This window comes from Nomascus leucogenys, chromosome 12 (assembly GCF_006542625.1).
Source record: "Nomascus leucogenys isolate Asia chromosome 12, Asia_NLE_v1, whole genome shotgun sequence".
Lineage (NCBI taxonomy): Eukaryota > Metazoa > Chordata > Mammalia > Primates > Hylobatidae > Nomascus > Nomascus leucogenys.
In genome coordinates, this window is record NC_044392.1 from 32,327,818 (window position 1) to 32,348,643 (window position 20,826).

At 35.6% G+C, this 20,826-nt stretch overlaps 1 long non-coding RNA gene across 1 annotated transcript; it reads left to right on the forward strand.

Annotated features, from left to right (window-relative positions):
• Positions 1 to 2,276: 2,276 nt before the first annotated feature.
• LOC115837608 lies at positions 2,277 to 20,502 on the forward strand. The gene is made up of 6 exons (XR_004032610.1): positions 2,277 to 2,476; positions 2,854 to 2,921; positions 8,304 to 8,384; positions 10,132 to 10,323; positions 11,596 to 11,772; positions 19,725 to 20,502. It is a non-coding gene; the product is annotated as an uncharacterized LOC115837608 (long non-coding RNA).
• Positions 20,503 to 20,826: the final 324 nt, after the last annotated feature.

Here is a 20,826-nt window from a genome sequence, read left to right on the forward strand (position 1 = left end):
TGGGCTCAAGCAGTCTTCCTGCCTCAGCCTCCCAAGTAGCTGGAAATCACAGGCGGTTACCAACACACCCAGTGAATTGTTATTTTGTAGAGATGGGGGGTCTCCCTATGTTGCCCAGGCTGGTCTTGAACTCCTGACCTCAAGCAATCCTCCCACCTTCGTCTCCCAAATTATCGGGATTACAGGCATGAGCCACCTTGCTCAGCCTTATTCTTACTGTATTTTTAAATGCAGCCTACAAAATTGGAATTGTCATTTTTAAAAAGCACATCAGACTGAGCGCGGTGGCTCATGGAATCTCAGCACTTTGGGAGGCCAAGGCGGGTGGGTCACCTGAGGGCAGGAGGTCGAGACCAGCCTGGCCAACATGGTGAAACCCCATCTCTAGAAAAAATACAAAAATTAGCCCAGCTATTTGGGAGGCTGAGAGAATCGCTTGAACCTGGGAGGCAGAGGTTGCAGTGTGTTGATACCATACCACTGCACTCCTGCGTGGGATAGAGAGACTGTCTCAAAAAAAAAAAAAAAAAAAAGCACATCAGTGTAAAATATTAAGATTAAAATGCCTGTTGATCTCTAGTCCACTGGATGCCTTATTCAAGGTACTGTTGTGCTTAAATGATAGAAATGGTATATCTATTTGTTTTACCTATTATGTCATATTTCCCATAATTAATACCTTATATTTAACATACTTTAGGAAGGGCATTTATTAACATCATCTCCTTTGATTCTTGAAAAGGACCTTGTAGGAATTCCTCTACTATTTTCAGTAAGTAATACTACAGAAGGGGATTCGAAATGTTAGGTTTGCCACTCGAAGCTGTGATAACGTTAGCAAAGTCACTCTATTGAGCATCAATTTTCTCATCTGTAAATGGTATGATACCTCACAGAATTGTGAAGAAATGAGCAAACGTAAGTGAAAGCACCTGTCACATTGCAGGTACTGAGCAGGGGTTTAAGAAATGAGTTTCCTTCCCCTTGCTCTCTCCATTTACAACTAATTTGTAGCTACCAATTTCAACATTGCACTCTCAAAAGAAACTTTTCTTTGAATGTTTCAATCAAAATGAAAATGATCAGAAGCTTTCTAAATCCTCCCCTTATTTTTAGTTCATATTTTGGAAAGCACCTGTGAGGATACAGAGATGAAAAAGTCGTGGTTCTTTCCCTCAAGGACCCTAAAATGTATAACTGGAAAAGATAAGTAGAAAGGATAACAGAGGTACACAACTGCAATACAAGACAGGTATCATAACAAAAGGCTTAGGTCTGGAAGACAGAATGAGGACACTGGGAAAATCAGAAGTGGCTTCCTGAAGAAGATGGCATTTAAGTTGGCCATGCAGGATGGGTAGGATTTTAACAGAAATGTGGAAAGGGGAACTGTGTAGTGGAGAAAGGGCCACAAGTGAAGATATGAATGCCAGAAAGTGCAGGAGATGGGTACAGCAAGGAATATGTGTAGAAGAGTAGGATGAGATAGAGTTGGGAGACAGAGTGAGTCATTTTGTAATGATTGTTAATTGGAGATGGGGATGGGGAGTAATGACAGCTTATTTTTAAGAAATTTAATCTGGCAGAGGTGGATATGATGAATTGTATGGGAAGATACTACCTAAAATTGCTAGCTGAATTGCCATTGCCATTGGCTGGGTGTAGTAGGTAAGGAAGCCCTTTTATGACTTAAGGCAGTGGAAATAACGAAAACAGGACTGATTTGAGGTTGCTAAATTAACATTCTACAATGTGTGTTTACATTTCAAAAAGTAGCTTAGAAAGTTTAAATAACCTGCCAAGATTACACATCTATGAAGCGGATAAACCGGGATTCTGATTCCCACCCTACCCGGCAAATTAATGGCCACTTTGGCCCCAGTTCCACTTTCAAGTTTGTAAGATATTAACCGCAGTGGGGAAGGGTTCAGGGAGTAGGCCTTGCTCAGAAAGCAGAGTTCAGAAAAGAATGCCAGGCAGGGCAAGAGCAGCCGTCAGATGGGTGTGCTGAGTATGTCCCACAGTGGGTGGGTAAGTGGCAAAGGAGTGAGGTGTCTTGGGGTCCAATTTGTGCGCGTGGAGTGAGACAGAAAACCTGGAGCCCGATCTCCCGGCCAGCGACTCCCCTCCTTCTGGGCGGGCGGCTGAAGGCTGGAAGCAGGTTGCCTGGCCTGCTGCAAGCCCGGCGTACCTACGCCTTCTCTGCGCGCGCCCCTCCCCGTGCCTGCGCATTACCGGCTCGCCGGCCGCCGGCGCTCCCGCCCCTACGTGATTCTGCGGCTCACTCCCCTCGGATGGTGTTTCCACACGGGTTTTTCCCGGGAAAAGGCTCTCAAGACTAGCCAGTGCAGGAGGAGGAGTCGAACTCTGGATAGCCTGTTTATAAAGCCTTAACTGTGCTGATGTTGACCGTTTTCTGAAACTCCCCCTCCAAAACCCACGCCAAACCGCAAGATGCAGGAAATTCACACTTCAGGTATTGGGAAGGGCGTTGGCTGCTGTCTGTGACGTTTTAAACGTCTTCAGTAAACGGTACTGACCGCTACAAATCACCCACTGAAATAGTTTGTTATCGAATTGTCGTCCTTTAAAATAAGTGAATAACAGGGGGTAACAACCCTTTCCAAAGGAAAATCTTACCCTCCAGAAAAGTCTTTCAGAGGAATCACAGGCCCAAGTGCTGTCTCAAATGCTGAAATGTTAACAAAAACTATTTAATATTTAAATATTTAAAACCTCTAAGTTTGCTCCTCTGTTTCATATAGTTCTATCTGCTCCTGCCTCCCCTCCGCCTCTTCCATTTTTTTTTTTTCCTAATTTCAAACTGCATAACTTGACCATTATTCCCCACAGGATGCCAAAAACCATGGAAGACTTCTGATGTTCTGGGAGGGTTGACAAAGATGGACATTAAATTCTAGGTCAGTACTAATTTCTAGGATCAAGCACTTGGAGAAAACAGCTACCTGGAAATTCTTGCTTGTGTCTTATACTTGACTAAGTAAAAGGCCATATCCCAGAGAATAGCCATAGTAGGAAATTATCCAAGTAACCAACAATAGGCCTGAAGGTCTGTTTTTATCTCCAACTCTTGTAATTAACTCCCAGTTATAGTTTTTTCTTTTTTATTCTGTGCTCCTCACCCTGCTATTTTCTCTGCATTTTGGGCTCCTTTCCTTAGGTATAAATACCAAACCTAAATATGCTTACCCATAAGTCATGTCTCTATATCCATTTTAATAACAAGACATGGTTATGTCTAATGATGAAAGGATTCCAGCATTGAGCCAGGGATTCTGGACCGGGTCTAAGGTGCTCCCAGATGGGTAGAAATCCCTAGCTTCTATCAGAAGCAATATTTTAAAAATCATCTCGAGAAGTCATTTCCTCTTAAGCCTCTGCATTGATAGAGTAATCCACAGCGTGGAATAGGAAAGCACAAAGAAGGGGGCACCTTAATTTTGAATAACTAGCCTCTTAGGAAGTGACCTAAAATCCTATTTCATAGTGCAAATAAAATTTTGCTAATTGATTTTGTGTTTGGAAAATATTCTGGTTCCATGATTATTTTATTATTTTATAGTTTTAAAAGCATTATGTTTATGGTAGGAAATTTGGAGAAATAAAAAAGCATAATAAATAATTATTGCCCTTTTTATTTTATTTTATTTTTTACTCACTGCTATACAAACGAGAATGAATAATTATTTTAATATTTGCCAACTCCAATCCCATATGCATGATTTTTATCCTCTTACAACCCCCAAGAAACCACAGTAGGGTATAAGAAGTTAATAGGACATTTGGTGGACTATTACTCTCAGATCAAATAAATACGTAAAATATTTACTATTAGAAATTAATTATTAAAAATTAAAGACTATTAAATCACCAAAGACATAAATAAATAAGCAACTGCAAGTAAGAGTCAGCAGAACAACAAACAGATTAAGAGTCTAATGATTTCGGATATTGGAATTATAAGAGATATACAGTATAAAATATGTATAAAATTTGGATATAAAAGATGAAATCACAGAAATGAGCAAGTACCAAGAAAGTAACAATATGACAAGACTGACTTGAAAAAGAACCTAAAGAGATATTTTAGAATTTAAAAATAGAAATGTTGGGAAGCTTCCAAATTGGTGAACACATCTCTGTGCCAGCAGAGTGCCTACCCCATATCCATGGGGACAGAAGCTCCTGCACTCAGGACCCTTCTAGATTTCCCCTGTGTACCTTTTTATCAAATTGTTCATTTATATCTTTTATAAGAAACTGGTAAACATTTTAAAAAACAGAAATGTTGAAGTTAAAATTCCATGGATAAGATCTCATAAATTGCTGGTGGGAATGTAAATTGGTGCAATCCCTTTGAATAACATTTTGGCATTATCCTTTAAATTCAAATGTATGCATTTCCTATGACCCAGCAATTCACCTCCTATTTATATTTATAGGTTGGTGCAAAAGTAATTGCGATTTTGGCCATACTTTTAAATGGCAAAAAAAACAAAAACAAAAACAAAAACAAAAATTACTTTTGCCCCAGCCTTTGATTGGAGCAGCACTTTTCAATATGGTAGCCACTAGACACTTGTGACTCATGAGTACTTGAAATATGACTATACAGGAATGAAAATGAATAAACCAGAACCACAAGCAATAATTTTAGTCAATCTTAAATAAAACAGAAAGACACAAAAGAACTAAGACATAAAAGAATCTATCAATACAATTTGTTCAAACTATTGTTTAAATATTTATATATAGGTGGCAAAAATATAAAATGATTATCATAAAAGTCTAGCAAATGTTTATTTCTAGAAAGATGAAGAAAGGTATACTTAAGAAGGGGCACACAGATTTCTATGGTACTTGTGTTGTTGACTTGGAATATGGTACATGTATATTTGCTATATAATTATATATTTATGTTCTTTTTTGTATATTTATTAAATTTAGCACTAAAACACTTTAAAAAGCTCAATGGCTAGGTTAAACAGCAGATTAAATACAGTTAAAGATAAAATTAGTGAAGTGGAAAGCAAAACTGAAGAAATTACCTAGTATAGTAATTCCTCAATGTCATGGATAGGTTCTTAGAAACTGCATCTTTAAGTGAAATGATGTACTGTATGCTATAGGAACTTAACTCTTGTTTGTATCAATTAGCCTATGGTAAAATTGGTTTGATTATACAGTACATCATTTTTCTTAAAGTTGCAGTTTCCAAGAACCTGTTAATGATGTTAAGTGTATGTAGCAATGTTAACTGTATATAGCAATGAGACAGGAGATTAAAAAATATAAGAAAAGGTTAAGATATAAGGTGAACAGAATGAGAAGATCTTATAGCCTCAGAAGGAATGAATAGATAGAATGGAGGAGAAACAATATTCCATGTTAAGAATGAGAATTTAGCAAAACTGATGAAAAACATGAATCCACAGATACAGGAATCACAGTGTATCCCAAGCCAGATATCTAAAAACTACTAGACACATAATAGTTAAATTACAATTAACTTAAGGGGAAGATCATAAAAGCAGCCAGAGAGAAAAGACATCATATAAAAAAAAGAATCAGTTAGCTAACAGCCATTTCTCAAGAGCAACAATGGAAGCTAGAAGGCAACAGTAATGAAATTACTGAAGGAAAACAACTTCCTACCTAAAATTGTGTACCCAGAAGAGTGATCTGTTAAGAACTAGAGTAAAAACAGTCACAGATTTTAGAAATGGAAAAAGTCCATGCCAGCAATGGATTATCCAGGAGAAAGGAACAAGACCCTACTAGGAAGGTCTCACATACAAGAAGTAAGGATGAGAAAAAAGGATTAAGTATTTAGATAAATCCAGATGTCTGAGTCCAGTTTCTTTTGTTTATAACAGAATACCTAAAACTGGGTAATTTATAAAGAAAAGGGATTTATTTCTTACCATTCTGGAGGCTGGGAAGTCCAAGGTTAACTGCATGTGGTGAAAGCCTTCTTTCCAGTGGGGACTCTACAGAGTTCAGAGTTCAGAGTTTCAAGGCAGTGTGGGGTATCACATAGCAAGAGGACTGAGCATGATAATGTGCTAACTTAGATCTCTCTTTTATTATAAAGCCACCATTTCCCCTCCCATGATAACTCATTAATCTGTTAATGGATACATTTTTTCATGAGTGCAGGCCCCATCTGTCAATAACTGCCACATTGGGGATTAAGTTTCAATATGGGTTTTGGAGGGAACATTGAAACCACAGCACCAAACAGTCATTAGCTTTACTAATTAATAATGATTATTTATTTTGTGGTTTATATTTTAAAATACTATACATGAAGAGTATATAAATTGGGCTTATGCGAGGTACTTATATACAGCAACAATGCAACCTGGCTTTGTGAAGGGTTGCAGAGTGCATCTGTGCTCCCCACCACAAACTACTGCCAGGAAACTCAAGATGATGATCACTTTAGCTAAGTGAGAGTTAAGGAGGAGCTCTTGAATAGTTCGGCAAGGTTCCTAGCCACTTCCTACAAAAATTGAAACTAAGCCAAAAAGGGAGGAAGAAAGGATAAATCTTCAGCCAAAAAATTGCAAAGGAAAATGGGGAGCAAAAGGCAAACAGGCTGAAATGGCCATCTAAGAAACTAAAGACAACTTTCCTGCAGAAAGTAGAGAAACTAAAACTGAGGAGGGTCTAGTCTCTAATTAAGAAGGAGAGAAAAAAATCAAATCTGATTAATATAGTTACCAAGTCTTATGGTTCCTGTATCTTCTTCGTTGTAATCTGGATAAATATTTTTATTACCTATGTTGTAAAAAAAGATTTTTTAAATAGCTCTAAAAACACGTTTTAGAAGGAAGTTGTGTGTGTGTGTGTGTGTGTGTGCAAGCAAGTGTGCATGTATGTGCGTGCACACCTGCATGTATGTACTTTCTTTAAAAAAAGAATTTCTCTGTACAACCTAAAATGTGAAGATGTCAACATAAGGGAGGATTTGACTGTCGTGGGTGTTAACGGTATTGGCTGCTAGGGAGGGTAGTTTTTGTATCTTATGAATTTAACAAAATGGCCATTAGGAGTCACAATTATCCACTAATATATCTTAATATTTTAAATTACTTAAAGCCTATCTCCATGTTCTTGCTTTAAAAAAAAATAGAATTGCTCCTAAAGAAAACTGGTCCCTCATTTTAGCTCTCCATATATCAGAATTGTTAAAGCTTGGAAATTTTGAAGTATAGCAGTATGATACTAAATTGTTAATTAGTGGGGCTTTAAACCTAACAGTTTATCAATATTTGAAGTTACTAGTGCCTGATATATTTTCTTAGGGAAAGTTTGCCTCTAGCTTTAAGTTGGAAAGTCACTACAATTACTGTTTAGAAAAGAATGGAATAATACTTTAGAAAACTTACATTAGGACTTGTTTACAAATTATCCATAATGGCTATGTACTGATTGAATAAAATCTCAATTATGAAAGAAAAAATTTAAATGAAAACATACAAGCCTTGAAATAACCCAAATATTCATTTTCCTGTCAATAGGAAAATTAAAACAAAACATAAATGCAAATTAAATATATTACTAATTTAACTCTCATTTAGTCAATAGACAGGAAAATGAATAGAAAAAATTTGGTATATTGTGATAGTGGAATGTTATACAGTGGCAAAAAACAAATGAATATAATTGCATACAGTAGCATTTATAAATTTTAGAGAATAATTAAACTGTTGAGAAAAAAACAAGTATCTATCTATGTTGTATTGTACCGTGTCAAAAATAAAGCTCAAAATCAAGTATGTAAATCAAACAACATATTGGTTAAGAATAACACACATAGGGTGGGGGGAGGGGGGAGGGACAGCATTAGGAGATACACCTAATGCTAAATGACGAGTTAATGGGTGCAGGAAATCAACATGGCACATGGATACATATGTAACAAACCTGCACATTTTGCACATGTACCCTAAAACCCTAAAGTATAAAAAAAAAAAAAAAAGAATAACACACATAACTGATAAAACTTTTTCTTTAAAGGCATGTAATAATATACTTAAAATTTGTGATAGTGGTTACCATTTTTGGTAAGACAGGGAGATGGAATAGGTAGATCATGAACATTGGTAATGTTTTTAATTTGATAGGTAAGTTTTATTATTTTATACTTTTAAATTTATATGCCAATATATTCTTTTGTATGTATCAAATACAACATTTTTTAAAAGAAAAAGCAGTGTGAACGTCCTGTGAATTTTGATTAGTATTTCTATTATACTCCTGCTTTCCCTGCCCAGAATTTAGGCATTCATGGTTGAGACCCTGAAGAAAACATTTTCTGCTGAGCAGAAGCAATTTAATAATTGCCTCCCTTCATTGTAAGTTTTTTATTTCTTCCTTATGTCTGATTAATCCCCCAATATAAACTTCAATTCATTGAGCAGGTCTGCAAAATATATGAATAAAACACCACACTATTACGATATTATATCTTTTGTAAAATCTTTTTTGAGTTGGCAAATAGTTTTGTGTTGAATTAGCTATACAGAACTTTACATTATTTAAAGAGGGAAAATGAGTGGGAGTATTTTTATTCCATGGCATAATAAGGCAAGGAATATCCATTCTACCCATGTTGCCTATATGTATTCCAATAGTGTTGAAATATAGATTTCATTTTTTTCTTATTAAAAACATGAAGTGTTTAAAAAATACATCTAAAAGGAGGCCGTGCATTTGTCTGACTACTGCAAAAATAGCCTTGTTTTATAATGAGTACATTCTAAAAATGGGAAAAAGTTCTTGGTTTAAAATTGTTTCAAGAATGCATCTATTTGGTCCTGAAGAAGGAGGGGACATCAAAAGCAACAAGTTGATTAAGACTGTTGAGAATCCACATGTGTCATACAGATGGCAGCATCTGGTGTCTCTTTGAAAAGAAGCCCACCACAAGTAAGGTGGAGGTAATTTCAAAATTCATTTAACTGGGATTTGTCAGCTATGCAAATGTCTTAATAGTCTTGAAACTATTGTGGCAATTGTGATCCCAGGAACACATTTTCTCTCTGATGCCCACTGGTAGGGAGGGACATTCACTTTATGCTCTTTTAAATGCCTATTGTTAATGCCAAAAAAAAAAAAAGAATTATGTGTAGATGTGTAGAGAATGAAAAGTGAGAAGTGTGGAGAATCGTTGAGGAAGGATGAGAGCAAAGAGCAAAAACGAAAAGAAAAGTGAACTTGGGGGCAATATTTCCAAGATGAGAGGCTCTGATCCATGTTTGTAGTCAGGGAGGTCCTTGCTGTATTATGAAGCAGAATAAACCAAAAAAAATGGCCTCCCCATTAGAGTGGCAGATTCCGTGTCATTCACATTCTTCTAGGAGAGACTGAATGACCATGTATTTGTATATTAGACTAGGAAAGGGTTGTATGAAAATCTAGCAGCTTACATAAAATCATTTAGGGGGTCTTGGGAAATAAAGAGAAGTTTCACATACATTACTATTTAGTGTGCATCAAGATGTAGTTACATTGTGGTGTCCATATAATACTATATTTTTCAGACATGATGACTTGCTGCTGTGTCGGATTAATATTAATCAAATTATGGCTGTCTTGACATTTCAGAAAAGTCTAAAGAATTCCAATAGAAATGCAATGTCCTTTTGAATTCTGTTTTACCCTGTGTAATAAAGACGTTTTGTTCTTGGATATAGTAGGTATCTACTGTAAAAGAGTGCATATTTTGCTGATTCATCTTCCTATCTCATAGCATTTCTTTTTTTTTTTTGTCGTTTCAATTCTTTCTCAAGTCTATTTTGCTTCACATTGATTATGTATTTCTTCAAAAAATGAAAAAAACAAGTAGACTACAGCTAAAAATAACTATATTAGTTCATAAATTAATGACTAGAAATGTATAATTCTTGGTACTTTTCATAGTGCTTTAGACTTGAATGGGTCATTTTATTTTGTCATTCCAGTTCTTCAGGATTTAAGAGAAAAAGGAAAATAATTTTTAATTCAATTTATTTTTGTTATACTTGAAAATAATGTTTTGTTCAAAATTAAAACAAAACATAAATGCAAATTAAATATATTACTAATTTAACTCTCATTTAGTCAGAATCCAGAAGTGTCTGCAGCCAACCAAAGAGGGAATGTTTGATAGAGAGAAGTTGGAATGGAAGGGGAAAATGGCTTATTTTAGTTAAAATGTTTTACTTTTGGAAATTTTTTTAAAAACTTATTTTCACATATCACATAAATACATTGTTAGGACCCCTCCCAGGGCCATAGAAGTGTCCTGCACAGGTGAGAAGCCCTGAAACTTAGACTTCATTAGCTTCATGATAAATCCTCCTCTACTTGAATTCCTGTGCCATTCTACCTCCTGCCCCATTTATCTTTTCCCCTTTAGAGTAAAACTCCTTGAAAAGAACTGTCAGTACTGCTGTCTACTTTCTCTTCTCCTATTTTCTTTCTGGTTCTTTTTCTTTACCTCACTGGTTACTCCTGGATCTCCTTTGCTGTTTCTTCCTCTTCTTCCTGACAGCTAACTTCAGTGTAACTTAAGGTGTAATCCTGAAGCTAAGGTCTCCAATCTCTCTTTTTTTTTTCTTCTTATCTACATTTCCTCTGTCATCACCCTGCCCCATGGCTTTATGAACCATGTCTACGCTGATCACTTTCAAATTTATATATATCTAGTCCTTTATTATCTGAATTCTAAACTTACATATTCAACTATCTAGTTCCACATTTACTTGATTGCTTAATTAATCGTAACAGTCAAAAAACAACTTATCAAGTTCTGGTCACCCACCCTAGTTCTCTTGGATCTCAGTAAAGTGCCATTCTTTCATTTGCACAAGCTAAAAGCCATAAGTCATCTTTGACTCCTCTATCCCTTCATTCACTCCTTACCCTATTAGCACATTATCTTGACAAAATTTCTCTACAATTTTTATGTCATCTTTTTTTTTTTAATTGCGTCAGCTTGGGTATTGTGTAATTCTTTGTGATGTTATTTATTTATGCTTGTTACCTGGGTATTGTTTAGCCTGGAACCAGGGAAAGGGGTAGAGTCTGAAACAGAACTGATTTGTTCTGCTCTGCATTTTCCTGCTTCCTCAAAAAGAAGAAAAAAGGGAGTGGCAATCATTATAACACTTTGCTGTCACTTTGTCAAAACATATTTGGTTTACTGCCATGTTAGACCAGATAAAGACAGGCATAAAAGTAGTTGTGATTTTACATGTTCAGCCTTTAGGATTTCTATTTATGTGCCACTCCCTATCAACCCCATTTACAAATTGTGCTACTATAGTTATCTTTGTGGCTTACAATGGTCCTAAAAGCAAATTTTATGCGAATTATTACCATTAAAATAAAAATTTTTTGGCAGACATCTGTTTTTTTTTATTTTATTTTATTTTTTTTGATTACTTAAACCCACACTACAAGTTTATTTTACAAATGAAGACATAAGTTTCAGGTTAGGTAGTGAACATATGGGTATTTTCACTTTGAGAGAATTCATTAAGCTATCTATTATTACCATGTGCATTTTTTTTTTTTTTTTAGACATCTGGTTTTAAAGTGGCAGTACAGAAGCAAGCTGGTTTCACTGTCCCCACAGAAAACCAAAAATATACAGAGCTGTGATTTCCCCACCAACAGTCCAGAACTCATATATGAGGATGAGACAGATCCTAGGGCCATAAAGAAAAAACTTCTTTGGAAAAAAACTCTAAGCAGATGGTAAGAGAATTGGACTTCCACATCTGTAATGTTCCCCCACTCACTGTGCCCAGCAACAATTGTATGAAAAGGAAATGCTCATTGGAGCATTTTGGATTTCAGATTTTTGGATTAGGAATACTTAATGTGGTATGTATTCTGCAAACATTTAAAAACCTGAGAAAAATAAAAATCCAAAATACTTAGGGTCCTAGCATTTTGGATAAGAGGTGTTCAATCTGAATATGAAAAGTTCTTAACAGTATTTGTCATTCGGGAAATGCAAATTAATGCCAATGAGATAGCAGTATACATTAACTAGAATGGTTGTAACAAAAAAAGCAGAAAATACCAAGTATTAACAGCTGTAGAGAAACTGGAATTCTCATACATTGCTGGTGGGAACATAACACGGTACAGCTACTTTTAAAAACAGATTGTTAGCTTCTTAAAAATTACGTACAAACCAACAATTCTATGCACAGAAATCTAACCAATATAAATACATAGGTTGACACGAAGACTTGTATGCACGTTCTTATAGCAATAATATTTATAATAGTCAAAGGTAGAAACAACCCAAATGTCTATCAGCTACTGAGTAGATAAATAAAATGTGGTATATCCATACAATGAATTCTATTCTGTGATAGAAAGGAATGAAATCCTGATACATGCTAACATGGAGAAACCTCAAAAACATTATGGCAAATGCAAAAGACTACATTGTTAGAAGGCAGGATGGTGGTTTCCAGGGGCTGAAGGGAAGGGAAAATGGGAAATTTGTGTTTAGTGTGCATAGTTTCAGATGGGAGACATGAAAATGTTCTGTAGATAGAGGGGGGAAAGTAACCATTATAAAAGTAGGCCTAGAACATTCTATAACAAAGGCCTACTCTCCAGGGAAAAATACATTATCACGGCCTTATCCTTCGTAGGGGAAGGACAGTTTCTTCAACTCTAGCTTCCTCTTGAGCCTTTCTGTTTCACCTACTGGGATGGAGGGAGAACCTAAGAAACACTTGTAAAAGTCACAGCCCAGGGAGACAGGCCAACTAAAAAATTGAAATTTAATCATAAGATTCTAGAATGAATGATTCTCTTCATACTTCACCCCCATATCAATCGGGCTCTATTATCATAACTGAATTATAGCTGAAGGAGCTGAAAAACACAGACTGTCTTGAAGAAGAGTCCTTAGGAAGTGCGATGGTTAATATTGAGTGTCAACTTGATTGGACTGAAGGATGCAAAGTATTGATCCTGGGTCTATCTGTGAGGGTGCAGCCAAAGGAAATTAACACTGGAGTCAGAGGACTGGGAGAGGCAGACCCACACTCAATCTGGGTGGGCACAATCTAACCAGCTGCCATCGCAGCTAGAATAAAAGCAGGCAGAAGAAGGTGGAAAGACCAGACTGGTTGAGTCTTCCAGCCTCCATCTTTCTCCCCTGCTGGATGCTTCCTGCCCTCAAACATCAGACTCCAAGTTCTTCAGCTTTTGGATTCTTGGACCTACACCATTGGTTTGCCAGGGGCTCTTAGGCCTTCAGCCACAGATTGAAGGCTGATGTTGGCTTCCCTACTTTTGAGGTTTTGGGACTGGAACTGGCTTCCTTGCTCCTCAGTTTGCAGATGGCCTGTTGTGGGACTTCACCTTGTGATTGTGTGAGCCAATACTCTTTAATAAACTTTCATATCTACATCTATCCTATTAGTCCTGTCCCTCTAGTGAACACTGACTAATACAGGGAGGCCCAAATGCTACAGGAAGGAAAACGGATACTAGAGAAATTGGAAGCTTATGGCATGTGCAACTTCAGCAAACATCAAATACAACCCCCCTCCTAGCCATATTAAAACAAAACCTCACACTTAAGGCCTATTTACCTCAGTTCCTATTATCTGATCACGTCTAGCTTTCAACAAAAATTTACAAGATATGCTAAAAGACAAGCAAAAACAGTCTGAAGAGATAAAGCAAGCATAAGAATCAAATTCAGATATGACACAGACATTGGAATTATCAAACCAGGAAGTTATGGTTAATATTTAAGGGTTCTAGTGGAAAAATATAGACAATATGCATGAACAGAAGGGGAATATAAGCAGAGAGATGGAAACTCTAAGAAAGAATAAAAGGGAAATGCTAAAAATCAGAGACACTATCTTAAAAGTGAAGAATGCCTTTGATGGGATCATCAGTACACATGGCATAACAGAAGAAAAAATCCACTAAGCTAGAAGATAGGGAAACAGAAAACTCCCTAACTGAAATAAAACAGATAAGTGAATTTAAAAAAAGAACAGAACACTCAAGAACTGTGGAACAATTTCAAAAGGTGTAACATACACATTGTTGAAATACCAAGAGAAGAAGGAGTGAATGGGACAGAAGAAAGATTTGAACTAATAATGGCACAAGAACATTTCAGAATTAATTATAGACAGGAAACAACAGATCCAGAAAGCTCAGAGAACACCAAGCAGGATAATTACGAAAAGTCTACACCAGGGCATATCATATTCAAATTTCAAAAAACCAAAGGCAAAAATATATTGAAAGCAGCCAGATGGGAGATTAAGGACAAGAATTGCAGCAGATTTCTTGTCAGAAACCATACAAAAAAGAATAAAATAGAGTGAGATATTTAAAGTATTGTTAAAAAAAAAGCCCTGTAACCTATAATTCTACATCCAGTGAAATTATCCCTCACAAGTGAAGAAAAATTACTTTCTCAGAAAAACAAAAACTGAAGGAATTCATTGCAAGCAGATCTACCCTGTAAGAAATATTAAAATAAGTTCTTCAGGGAGAAGGAAAATTACATAGGTCAGAAACTTAGTTTTATATTTAAAAAAGGAATGTTAGAGAAGGAATAAATGAAGATAAAATAATATATTTTATTTTTCTTATTCTTAACACTAAACTTTAAACTGTTTAAAGTAATAATAGAAACATTATCTAGCATATGGGTAAGTGGAGTGGATGACAATGATGTCATAAGGGTCAGAAAGTAAGAACTAGGAAAGCTGTTATTAGGTACCTGCACTACATGTGAAACAGTATACTGTTATTTGAAGTTAGTTTTCAGTTAGTTTTAAGTTTGTTAAAAATATATATCGCAAACTCTAGAGCAACTAACTTTTTTCAAAAAGAGGAGTAATTGCTGTCTCTAAGAGAGGAGATAAAATGGATAGTATAAAATGTTCAAAAACAAGACAAGGCAGAAAAAGATATGAAAAAAGTAACAATGTTACAAAAAGCCCACTTTAAATATGAAGACATATATAGATTAAAGGGATGGAAAAAGATATACCATGCTAACACTTAACAAAAGAAAGATGAAGTAGCTATATTGATTTCAGACAATACAAAATTCAGAACAAAGAAAATGATCCAGACAGAGAGGCATTACATAATAAGGAAATCAATTCTCCAAGAAGATATAACAATCCTTAGCATGCATCTAACAACAAAGGGTTAAATTACATGAGACAAATAGGCAAGTCTACTGTAATAGTTACAAACTTCAACACCTTTCAGTAATTCATAAGTCAAACAGGCAGAAAGTCAGTAAGGATATAGTTAATCTGAATAGTACTATCAATTTGATCTAGATGAACTTGATGTAATTGAAATTTATAGAATACTTCAACAATGGCAGAATACACATTCTTCTCAAGCTTGAATAGATATGTATTAAAATAGGTTACATTTGAGCTGCAAAATACAACTTTACGGGCCAGGCACCGTGGCTCATTCCTACATTATAATCCTAGCATTTTGGGAGACTGAGGCGGGTGGATCACCTGAGGTCAGGAGTTCAAGACCAATCTGGCCATCATGGCAAGACCTCGTCTCTACTAAAATTTCAAAAATTATCTGGGTGTGATGGTGGGTACCTGTAATTCCAGCTACTCGGGAGGCTAAGGCAGGAGAATTTCTTGAACCTGGGAGGCAGAGGTTGCAGTGAGCCAAGATTGCATCACTGTACTCCAGCCTAGGTGACAGAGCAAGACTCTGTCTCAAAAAAATAAACCAAAAACAACTTTTAAGAGTATAGAGATTATACAAATTATATTCACAGACTATACAGGAATTAAACTAGAAATAAGTAACAAAAAGATTGCTTGAAAGTCCCCAAATATTTGGAGATTAAGCAATATACTTCTTTTTTTTTTTTTTGAGACGGAGTCTCGCTCTGTCGCCCAGGCTGGAGTGCAGTGGCGCAATCTCGGCTCACTGCAAGCTCCGCCTCCCGGGTTCACGCCATTCTCCTGCCTCAGCCTCTCCGAGTAGCAGGGACTATAGGTGCCCGCCACCACGCCCGGCTAATTTTTTGTATTTTTTAGTAGAGACTAAGCAATATACTTCTAAATAACATGTGTCAAAGAAAAAGTCTCAAGATAAATTAGAAAATATTCAAAATAAATGAAAATGCAACTTATCAAAATTCGTGGGATGCAACAAAAGCAATGTTTAGAGGGAAATTTATAACATTAAGTACATATGATCATTTCTCAGTATCCATGGGGATTGGTTCCAGGACCTCCTACAGAGACCAAAATCTGCAGAAGTTCAAGTTCCTTTTATAAAATGGTGTCATATTTGCATATAACCTACATACATTCTTCTGTATACTTTCAATCATCTCTAGATTACTTATAATATCTAATACATTGTAAATGCTATATAAATAGTTGTTATAGAGTATTGGTTTTTAATTTGTATTATTTTTATTGGTTTTACTTTTTCAAACATTTTTCATCTGCGTTTGGCTGAATCTGTAGATGCAGAACCCATGGGTATATGGAGGGTATGGAGGGATGACTGTTTATTAGCAAAGAAGAAATACTCAAAGCCAGTAATCTAAGCTTTCATTTTAGGAAACTAAATGAAGAAGGGCAATTTATTTATTTATTTTTTTTTTTTTGAGACAGAGTCTTGCTTTGTCACCAGGCTGGAGTGCAGTGGCACCATCTTGCCTCACTACAATCTCTGCCTCCTGGATTCAAGCAGTTCTCCTGTCTCAGCCTCCCAAGTAGCTGGGACTACAGGCGTGCACCACCATGCCCAGCTAGTTTTTGTATTTTTAGTAGAGATGAGGTTTCATGATGTTGGCCAAGATGGTCTCGATCTCTTGACCTCATGTTCCGCCTGCCTCAGCCTCCCCAAGTGCTGGGATTATAGGTGTGAGCCATTGCACCCGGCCTAAGAAGGTCAATGTAAACCTAAAGTAAGCAGAAGAAAAGAAACATAAAAATTAGAGGAGAAATCAACGAAATTGATAAAAGGAAAACAATAGAGAAAATCAATGACACCAAACAGCTGGTTCTTTGAAAAGGTCAATAAAATCAATAAACTTCAAGCCAAACCAACCAAGGACTAGAGAAAGAAAACACAAATTACCAGTATCAGAAATGAAAGAGGAATCATGACTATTGATCCCATGAATGTTTTAAGATAATAAAGAAGTAATATGAATAGCTCTATGCACATAGATTTGATAACTTCGATAAAATGCACTACCTCCTTGAAAAACAATCTGAATAGACCTATATCTATTAAAAAAAATAGTGTCACTAATTAATAACCTTCCAAGAAAGAAAGCACTAAGCCCAGATTGTTTCACTGGTGAAATGTACCAGATATTTAAGCAAGAAATGGTACTAATTCTCCACAATCTCTTCTAGAAAACAGAAGTAAAGGGAACACTTCCTGACTCATTCTATAAGGACATCATTATCCTAATGCCAAAAACAGACATTATAAGAAAGAAAAACTGCAGACTCAGATCTCTCATGAACATGATGCAAAACTCCTCAAAAAGATTAGTGAATCAAATCCACCAATGTATAAAAAGGATTATATGCCACTACGAAATGAGATTTATTCCAGGTAGGCAATGTAGCTCAACATTTCAAAATCAATAAATGTAATCAATGACATCCACAGGCTAAAGACGAAAAAATAATGTGATCATTTTAATAGATGTAGAAAAAGCATTTGACAAAACCCAACACTCATTCATGACAAAATCTCTCAGCAAACGAGGAATAAAGGGGAATTTCCTCAAACTTTCTAAAGAGCATCTACAGAAACGCTACACCTAAAATCATAGTGAGTGATGAGAAACTGGGCATTTTGTTCCCCCTAAGATCAGGAACAAGATAAAAATACCCACTCTCATCTGAATGATAGGAAGGAGCCAGCAATGAAAATATCTGCAGAAGATCATTCCAGGCAAGAGGAAATATCAAACATGGGAAAGACCTTGTTATTCTTGAGGAAGACACATGGCTAGGATGATTGGTGCATTATGAATGAACTAGAAAGTGGTAGGAGGTGAGATCACAGGGTGAGAAGGGGCCTGATTATGTAGGACCTTGGAACTAAGGTAAGGAATTTGTATTTTATTCTATTAGCTTTGGAAAGTCATGGAGGGATGTAATCTGATTTACATTTTTGAGAGTATTCTGGTTGCTGACACGAACCTCTCAATTGTGGCAATCTGTAATCTTGGGAGACAGTCTCTCTTTGCATCTGGATCCAGAGACAAGATGTGCTCATTATTTGCTAATGCCGAAGGTACTCTTGCTTATCTAAGTTTTATAATTAGCTTAAGAAATGTGCCAAGGCCAGAGAAGAAAAATATGTAGCCACCACTGCTTTTGCATTGTCACTACAAGGCATGAGGCATTCAAGAGGCAAAGGTGAAGATAAAATATTTGGAAGAATTCAAATTTTAAAAAATCCCAATTTTTAAAAGCATGTGGTTTTTGAAGTGTAGTTTGTTAAACTATTACCAAGAAAATGTGACAATGCAGAATCATCTTTACTGAGACTTATAGTTATGCTTTTAAAAAAGTTTAAGGTCATTGTAGGAAACAACCATTAGGAATGTGTCTGGACTTTGCTGTAAAAATGCTACCTTCAGGCCCTGTCACTTACATCACTCACTACCCCTAATAAAAATGCCACCTGAGAAATTACTTTAAAAATTAATGCGAGGATAACAAGTTTTTCCTGAGGAACACCCGTGATTTCTTCTTCCTCACACAAGAGCTAGGTATTGTAGTACTGTATTTTCTTTTTAAAACTGGCTGCTTAAAACCTGAAGCTCTACACCATCATAGGTGTCAAATAAAAAAGCACTATCCTGATTTAAAGGTTCAAGAGAGGAAGTTTTCCCAATGAAGGGTGTTGGCACTTTTGCTGGATCTGTTTACTGGCCTGGCTTTTTGCCATAAAGGTATCTTCAGAAACTGAGCAAACTTAGGGTTAGCATATTGACTTCCTCTTCGTCTGTATTTACCACTCATATCAATGTTACTGCAAGCAGCCTCAGATCTGTTTGAGAATAAGTTGAGTATAAATTTAACCACAGGCAAATTTTATAACTAATTGTCTATTACTGTTAATAAACCAAAATGTACTTTTAGTCTTTCTGTGAAGTGATATTAACAGTAAAGAATATAAGTGAATATGAATATGAGAGACTTAAAAGCACTTTTATAACAACAGTGCAAATTGAAGAGCATTTTCCTTGTGTATGTGAGTCAGTTATTCTTTGCTTTAGCAAAGCACATGAGCAGAAGATGATTATTCTTATTGCTAATCATCAATACTATTTGTATACCTTAAATGGAGCCTTGGTGTTTAGCTTCCTTATTTCATAATTTTTGCTTTTGATGTTAAATATTTTCGTCTGGATGAAGTACAGCTTCTGCTATTAATCTGCACTGAGAAAAGCTAAAACTATAGGATACCTTAGTAAATGGTACTTAGATTCAATGATATGGGTAGGTATTTTCAAGGAGTAATTATTAGCCAGTGAGGCACCACTATAAACAGAGGGTTTTCTTATTGATAATTTAAAAAGTAAATTATGTTTGTTGATTTCTCAAAAGCTAAATTCTGATTCATTTCTTTTCTTTTCCATAATTTATTCCTATTAAATCCTTCTTCAGTTAAGGTCGATCACAGGACTTCTAATCACATACTGAGAAAACAAAAGCATCACTGCAGGAAATCCCTTTAAACTTTTGCCTTATGGCAAATGGACATCTGCTCAAAGGTGCTGAACACATGAAATAAGTGCTGTAAAAATCTACTAAACAAATGAAAATAATTACATTGCAAATGCTTTTTTCCTTAGAGCACTTGTTTTAAGAAATGTATTTCTGGAATACAAGCTAGAAGGGGTTTTGTCCTGCTGCTCAGGGTTAAATGCAAACTCAAGGTCTCCAGCCTTTGGTATGACACATGAGAGTGAATAACAAAAAGACGGTCTTGAGTTTTTTGATAGTTAGGCATATTTTCATTATAATGGTATCCAGATATGTGATATATCTGATATATAATACACATATAGACACATATATGTCTCTCTATATATTTGTATATAGGTAGATTTTATTATATGTCAAATCTGTATATAACTATAATGAAAGTCTCAACTGTTACCTCAATAACCTTTAACCTGACTACAATATTTAAAAGTTCAATCTCACTACCAGAACACACCCTGACACTTCTGATTCTATTTTGCTTTATGTTTTGCATATTGTTTTTCATCTTCTATCATATGACTTATTTATTATGTTTATTATTTATTGTCCTCTCTCCATTGAAGGGAAAGAATTTTTGATTCCTTAAAGAAAATATTTCTCACATTATCCGTTTTTTAATTTACAAAATATGTCAATGTCAATGTATCCATTTCAAATATATGTGTGTTAAACATTACAATTATAAAGTCTTTGTATTCTATAAATGAATGTGCATTAACAATAGCATGTACAGGTGTAAAATTCAGAAAAGTAACCTACTTAAGACATCTCATCTCTTTTCTTTCCCTTCCTTTCAAGTTATCACATTCTACTTTCTGGACTAGAAATTCAGAGATCTGAGCTTATTAAAATAAAGTAAATCAAAGGACTGTGAGAGATTTTCACAAAAATTGCTCAAACAACTCACAAAACTTTTTAATGGCTTCATATTATTGTTTTCAAGACATTTGTACTTTTTTTTTGCAACTGGGTTCTAGGTGGTTGAAGTAATTGACTTCTA